Source organism: Furipterus horrens, unplaced genomic scaffold (assembly GCF_987537825.1).
Source record: "Furipterus horrens unplaced genomic scaffold, mFurHor1.1.pri manual_scaffold_2, whole genome shotgun sequence".
Lineage (NCBI taxonomy): Eukaryota > Metazoa > Chordata > Mammalia > Chiroptera > Furipteridae > Furipterus > Furipterus horrens.
Window position 1 is genome coordinate 150291256 of NW_028327172.1, and position 8205 is coordinate 150299460.

An 8205-nucleotide genomic window follows, 5' to 3' on the forward strand; every position below is an offset into this window, starting at 1 on the left:
TCAACAAGTAATGAGAAATGATGTCATGGAGAGAAACCAACCTTAAAAACATTCCTGTCATACCTTGAGGCAGCTAGCTGTCTGACATTTGAGAATCTGAAGAATCTGCCCTGGCTTGGTAGCTAAGGAACAAAACCAGTTGTAGGCGAAACGATGAAATTACAGGCATTGTTTCCCAGCACTTGCTAACAACAATTCAGGGATCATAAAGCTGTTACTGAGCTACATAACTCCGTCGAGACTGGTAACGGGTTTCTCACCACGTTCTTGCTGGCCCCCTTGGTGTGCCATGGACGAGACAGACTCAGCTCTGCTCTGAGTGTATGTTTTACAGGTGTGCTCTGCCCTAACAGTTCCAGGAGAAAAATCAGCACTCTGTATGTCATTCAAAAGTAAGGAGGCGTAGAAATTCTCAGAAGCAGTAAATAATCAATGTGTTTTATAAATGTTTCAACGAGTGAGGAAAGCCACTGGGTATGTGCTGCCCTATCACTGACTTGAGCAGAGAAGCAGGCATCCATGTGCTACTCTTCCCACTCTGGCAGGGGTTAAGGCTGCCTTCCTCTGCCTGACCCCATTTCTAGGTGGGCTTTCCTTGTAGAGATACAAGGTTATTCTATGGTTATTGGACTGCTCTTATTTTAGATATTCCTGGCTACCAATTTGTAAGACCACATTCGGAGGCGGACTTCAGCTGGGACTCACCTGGAGAAGAGAGACCAAAAGGCTTCAGAGTAGAGGGAGCAACCTCTGTGAGGACAGCCTGGGTTAATCTTCCTCACCTGCCTTCTCCTTTGGATCAGACAGAGAACAGGCATTTCCCTCAAACTGCAAACTAGAACCAACAGGAAAAAGTAAGGTAGCTGGCAGGTAGGGGTGGTGTGTGTGTGTGTGTGTGTGTGTGAGGGGGGCATTGAACAAGGAAAGAGTTTGGATTTTAATAAGGAAAATGTTTTTATTGAAAGACAGAGTAGACAGGACTTTCTCCTATTGAGAGGGGGCTCATGATGGGAAAAGGGTATGTGTCTAGGTTACAATAGGCCAGACCATCACATCAATTTATTTTGAGTAAACCAATTCAATTAAATAAATATTTCTTGGGTACTCAGCAGGTGTCTGAACCATTTTCGGTAAGTCTGGTGCATTTTTCTTCTCCAAAAATTCATTTCCTACCATCATCAGACACTTGAAGTATAGAAACTGATATATTTAGAAACTGGTATATGCATTTAGTCCTTTTATTCTTCGTTGTCTTACTTCAGTTTTCCATTAACCCTGTTTTCTCCCATGGAAAGCTAAGGATCTTAGCATGTCAAAGGACATGCTCTGTGGCCTGCTGTGTGTCCACCAGCAAGAATTCATGCAGAGAACAGTGAGGATACTGTGAGGGTGAGGGTGTTGAAGGAAGTGGAGCAGCTGAGCCTCTTTCTTCCCCCCTCCCTAATCCCCACGGCAGTTTGCAGATTCACAGTTTGGGGGCTGTGTTAATCTGGGTACTCCCAGTTCTGAAAACCGTTGTTTTTTAGGACCTGCACGGAGAATTCTGTATGGAGAACTCTTGGTCCTAAAGGGATTATGGCAAAAGTGGAGGGAGAAGGGGAAAAGGGAGTTTATCCGAGTAATGGCTTCTCCTCCAAGGGAAGAAAGTATTGTCAGGGGAATCCAATTAGTCCCAGTTGAAAGGGAGCCAAAGACAGCAGGAGGACTTGGGCCATCCACCCTGGGATGTCCTACCCCCAATCTCGGTACAAGAACTGGTCAACTGAGTATCAGGCTAGGAGGGATCTAGTTAGTACACGACGCATTGTTTTCTGGAAAGGTTTCAGACTAGAATCAGAAGACTCAGAGCAAGTGGGAAAGGCGTGCAGTGGGAGTCAGAGCTGGTCAATCAGGGGATGATGAAGCAGTTTGGGCCCTGCCATTTCTCAGCTGTCTGGCTTTGGTAAATAATTTAACTTTTCTGAGCCTCAGTTTACCCATCTAGATAATGGGGAATACGCAGAGCAGGCTCTGGAGTCAGATCAATTTAAAATTTTATCACTTTCTAGCAGTTTGACCCTGAGAAACTACGTTCAACTTTTCTAAGTCTGTTTCCTCTTGTGCAAAATGGGAAAGAATAATTATTATCTATATCAAAGTTTAAGTATTAAATATGATAATACATATTGAGACAGTGTCTAGCACTCGGTGTTCCATAAATACTAGCAATATATATGATAGGATCAGTGGGAGGATTAGAGAAATGCATGCAAAGCACTTAACATTCTTTCTGACACATAGTGGGTGATTAATAAACATCTGATACTAGGTGATTTTGAGCAACCAATAAATATTTGTTGAACAAATACCCAAAGGAAAAATGTGTCTTCATCTTTGAATCTCTAGTACTCGGCACTGTTATATAGTAAGTGTATTAGTTTTATATGGTTGCTACAACAAATTACCACTAATTTAGTGATTTAAAACAACAGTTCTGGAACAGAAGTCCAAAACGGCTTTAGCTAGGCTAAAATCAACGTGTTGGCAGAGCTGTGCTCCTTTTAGTGGAGAATCCATTTCCTGGCCTTTTCCAGTTTCAAGAGGCCTTCTGCATTTCCTGGCTGGTTCCTTCTTCTTCATTCTTCAGAGCCAGCAGTGGAGCACCTTCAAGTTTCTCAGACTCTGAGCCCTTACTTCTGCCATCACACCTCCTTCTCTGAGCCTGACTCACTTGCTTTTCTTGTATCAGAATCCTCATGATTACATTGAGCTCTCCTGGACAATTCAGGATAATCTCCCCATCTCAAGAGACTTAATGTAATCACAGCTGCAACATCCCTTATACCACGTATGGCAACATAGTCACATACTCTGGGAATAAGATTATGAATATCTTTGGGGGACCATTGATCTGTTGACCACAGCAGGAATGAATGAACGGCATGTTGTCTGCGTGTCAGCACTTCCTTCTAGAGCCTCTGCTCACCATGTGACCTTGCCCAATCTGTCTCATTGAACAGCTATTCCTTGCACCTTCTATAAATTCAAGGACATGTGGTATTTCCAAATACCAGCAGTTTTGTGGCCTTGCCGCAGAGAGGAGGGCAGCTTCTGATGGAGGTAGTAAGCATCTCAGCCATCTCTTTTTCCCAAGTGAATTATAGCATCTTGATGCTTGCTACTGTCAATAGAGCTACCTTTCTCTTAGTAACTAATATTAATCATAGCTACACTATAAAGAGGACTGATTGTTTCTCCTGGCCTTCTATATGAGTAATGGGAGGCCTAGAGAGGACCCACTGGAGCCCAGAATCATAGCTGTATGTTGTAGATGTCAGAATTTCCTGCGTTCTGAGTTTTTACCTCAGTATTGACTTTTTTGCCTCTGACTGGAAGAGTGGAACCTGTTAAGTCTTAATTGTTGAAGTTCCAGCTTAGAGTCATGATGAGATGAAAATTCTCTTTGTTCCCCTCACTGTTGGCACACTTTCTTGAAGGCTGCTGTCAAAAGAGTATTTACGAATTCATGGCCCTAAACTAGCAGAGACACAGCACCTCTCTGGTGGTTTCTCCCCAGTGTGGGAACGATTTGCCAAGTCATTTTTGCTTTCTGATTAAAAACTGGAACTTCTTTTAAAAGTTTTAACTATAGTCAGTTCAAAGATGGTTGCCAAAATAATTTGTACTTAAAAAAAAAAAGCCATCTGTTCAAGTTAGAACAGCACCACAGTTACTTTTACCATAGTTTTGACTGGGGTAATTTTAACAACTAAGGTTTTTGTACCCTCATAACAGAATTAAGGTTCAGGCAAATATTACTTGGTCGTAGAAATATTTAGTAATTATTTTAAATATGCTGTAGATGTAAGGACTGAGATGGAGCTGAAAGGAATGCTCAGAATTGAATTATAAGAAAAATGTCAGCACTAAGTATTTACATGTAACCATATATTTGTATATTATATATAACTGTGTTGATTAATACCAAGTGCTAGTAGTTTTACATAAATTATCTCATTTAATCATCATAACAATGTTAGGAGGTAGATATTGTCTCTGTTTAACTCAGAGGTTAAGCTACTTGTCCATGGTTCACAGTTAGTAAATGGGAAATCTGGGCTCAAACACAGGCCTGCCTGTCTACAAAGCCTGTGCTTTTAACCTCCTATTCTAATATCATATTCTGAGAGATGGAGGAACAGAGTTAGTTTAGCTCCCTCATTTTAAGAATGGGTTCCAGAGAGGTTGCATGATGTGTTACTAACATAGACAGTGAAAGGTAATTAAAACTGCAATTTCAAGTAAATCTGTTACCAGTATATGAAGGAAACTTCTTTCTCTATTAGCTTTCGGACTTCAGGAAGCAAACTCATACTCTAAGGAAGCTCTGGGTTGCTGGGGCTGGGAAGAAAATGCCTTTGTTTGAGTAAGACAGGCTGGAATGAGGTAGATGGGAGAGCGTCCTGAAGCTGAAAGGATGACCTGCCCCCTATTAGTCACAACTGTCAGGCTTGGCATTGAGCAGCAGGGGACTGTGGAGGCAGGCGCAAAGCCAGCAGCAGTCTGGGAATACTAAGAAGCCAAGGGGCCTGTCCTGTGGTGTGAGCTCAGGTCTAGAAGGAAGGTGAGCAGACAGAGTCACTGCAGGCCAAGGCCAGGTGGCCAGAAACCAGCTGATCAGTCAGGACCAACCTCAGCCCCTGAGGCGCCAGCACCCAGCAGGCCCAGTCTGGAGGCTCTGCATGTTTCTCTTGTCTGGGGGCCTGCACATGCATGCCCCGGAGTAGAGCTGGGTCATAGGTGTCAGTGTTCAAGGCCAGGTTAGATTCCTGTGAGCAAGCTTGTGCCAGCCCCTCCAAATGTATTTTGGGAAGTATCTCACTTGAGAGATAGCTGGTTTCTGTATTCCCAGAAGTGAGTCAAGAGTCTGTGCAATTTTTTAAAAAAGATTTTATTACTTTGTAGAGAGAGGAGAAGAAAGAGAGAAAGAGAGGGAGAGAAACATTGATGTGAGAGAGAAACATTGATCGGTCGCCTCTCATATGTGCCCCAACCTGGGACCCAAGCCACAACCTGGCATGTGCCCTAACAGGGAATTGAACCAGTGACCTTTCACTTTGCAGAATGATGCCCAAACAACTGAGCCACACTGGTCAGGGCGAATCTGTGAAATTTAAAAAAACATGCTTTGTTATACATCTAGCATTGAGTTGGTGGTCAAGATCATTGTTTGGTTTAAATATAGAAAGCTTTTCTCAAGATATTCTCTTAATTAATTAAGGGCCAATATCTAAGATACTAAAGAGCTATATTAAATAGACATGTATTGTTAAGGAGCAATGCCTAGTTTATATTAAATAATAAATATTTGTTAAATGAATGAGTGAAACTGCATACTACTTGGAACTCTACTGGGAGGCCTACAAACCACCTCCCCCAAACTAAGAACTAATCCACAGGTGAAATATTCAGTATATGCAGAAAGTGGAGAAACCATCTCCCGTCCCACAAAAATGAAATTTAGACTTACAAAAGACGCTGGCCTAGGGAAGCAAGTGGAGTGAGGGTAGAAATGCTTTGATGAAGGTCACTTTCAGCCTTCCTGCCTCTTAGCTGCTTACAGACTGCAGTGCAGAAATGAATTTGCTCAGCTGCGTAAAGTCTGTGTGTACCAGCAGTAGGTTAGGAAATAAATTAAATGTCAGATTATTAAACGTTGCACGTGGGAGTATCCAAAACTGAGATTTTACTCATTTTGACTCTGCCTTAAACACCCACACAACAGAAATGGCTTACAGTGCACTGGCTGGGCACGAGAGAAAAGCACAGAAACTGGGAGAATACTGGATGATGCTCTGGTACTTGTACCACATGCCGTTCCCTTCTTTCCAAGTTCTTTTCTATTTATCTAAAAACTAATCACCCATTACATTTCATGAGAATTTACATTTCTCTAGGTGAGTGAGGGTAGGAGCTAACTGCAAGTCTCCAAATCTTTTAAAGAAATACAATGCACAACTCCTTCCAAATTTCAATTCTAAAAACCCTCCTGCCTGAAATCTGAGTACTTCTAAAACCCAACCAGGTTTTGACAGGAAAAATTAAGTAACAACTTTGAAGCAAGTAAAGAAGAAATAGAGACATCTGTTATTTTTAGGACGTTTGGAGACAGCAGAAGATGCTTATTCCTCTCTCCCCACAATGGGAAATTTCAAAGTAAAATCAACTTTGGGAATTAAAATCCTTTCTGTGGAAATAATAAGGACAACTCATTTATTTATTAATAATTGTAATAAAATACATAACATAAAATTTACCATCTTAACCATTTTCAAGTGTACAGTTCAGTGGCATTAAGCACATTAAGCACAACTGTCAGCACCATCCATCTCCAGAACTCGTTTCGTGCTGGAAAACTAAAACCCTGTACCCGTTAAATAATTCCCCATTCTCCCCTCTTCCAGCCTCTGACAACTACCACTCTACTTTGTTTCTATGAATTTGCTACTGTAGGTACCTGATATAAATGGAATCACACAATATTTACCTTTTTGTGACCAGTTTATTTCCCTTAGCACAATATTCTCAAGACTGATCTGTGTTGTAGCATGTGATAGAATTTCCTTCTTTTTTTAAGGCTGAATAATATCATCTTATAGTATGTATATACCACATTTTGCTTATCTATTCATTATTCAGTGAGCAATGGGGTTGATTCCACCTCTTTTGTTATTGTGGATAGTACTGTTATGAACATGGATGTGCAAGGAAATAGCAATTTCTTAACCTGGGGTAAGTACTGTGTTGCCAGAGAAGAATGAGGGGGTTTAAGGACTCAGTGAGGGTAGAAATGTGGGAGTGGAGATACTGGTGACCTGTTGAAACATCACTAGCATTTGAAACTGGCAAGACCTCAATCTACTTTGCTGTATCTCAAAGTTTCTCTTCAAAACAAAAATTTTAAACCCAGTTTTTTGTTATTCTTGGGCTTCAGGATCATATTTATTCTTTAAAGAAATATTCATAAATAAAAATTGAAAGAGAAAGTAGAAATATATTTATTAAAACCCTGCAAACCACCAACTATTTGAGTGAACCATCCATTTATTTGGAAGTTAGAATAGTTTCATGCAAAGAAAAGTATTAAATAGTCTTTTTTTGAACAGCATCTTTTCTATAATCAATATTACTCTATATTGGATGTCAACATCTTTTTTTCTAAAAGTTATTTGATACTCTTAAGTGTCTGGAGTCAATTATTATCTTGTTGTCTGCCCAGTTTGATCACAGTGCATTTTTAAACTCCTGGAGTACTTATTTTTTCCCCCAGCAGAATGCAAATGCAAACAGATGGAGAGTAAATAACTGGAGCTAATATTGTTCTTTTTCTGCCTGAAGAAACAATAGTAGAAAATTGTAAAAGGATCTTATTTAAGTGAATGTAATTCCTGTTGCAGAGAACAAGCTTATTTTTCCCATTCCCATTTCCAAGATGAAAAAAAAAAAAAAAAGACCAGACTAAAGTAGAAATATTAAAAAACCCAGAGACATATTTCAAGAGCCTTCAGTAGTGTGAATATCATGCATAGTTTATCTTTGTCTGAAGGACTGGACTGTGAGTCAGAAAGGATGTGAAAAACACCTGGGTAGGAAAAAATAGTGTATCTAGAGATACATTTTGCAACATCTGATCCTTATCTTTTTTTAAAAGAGACTAAAAAGATTTCATAACAAAAATTTCCTAAAAGAAATGCCACTCTGCATGTGAAGTGTATATGATTAATATTTTTCTTTTCTTCTAATTAATTCACAATTATTTCTAGTTTTCCATTTTCAAGGTTTGGACCAACTCAGAAGATATTAATAAAAGATTTAGAAAGCATTCATTATAAAGTTTATTATGCAAAATTAGACCAAATAACAGCACATGACAGATGGTAACTACACCTACTTAGGAAAAAAATTAAGATGCCTGTGTTAGACTACATGAAGAGAGCAACTCAGAGAAAAATGGAAGTCTGCCAATTGCAGAAACATGTTGTCCAGAAAAATCACTGATTGTAAAGAACATCCTCTCTGCTTATATAAGCTACCAGATGTTGTTGAACTGAATTTAAAATAGGAAAAAAGAAAGCTGATGAGTCATAGGGTGCAACCACAATTAAGCAAAGTTTAGCAGCTCTCTTAATTAAACCATGTTGTGGTATGTGTAATAATGTTAAAGAT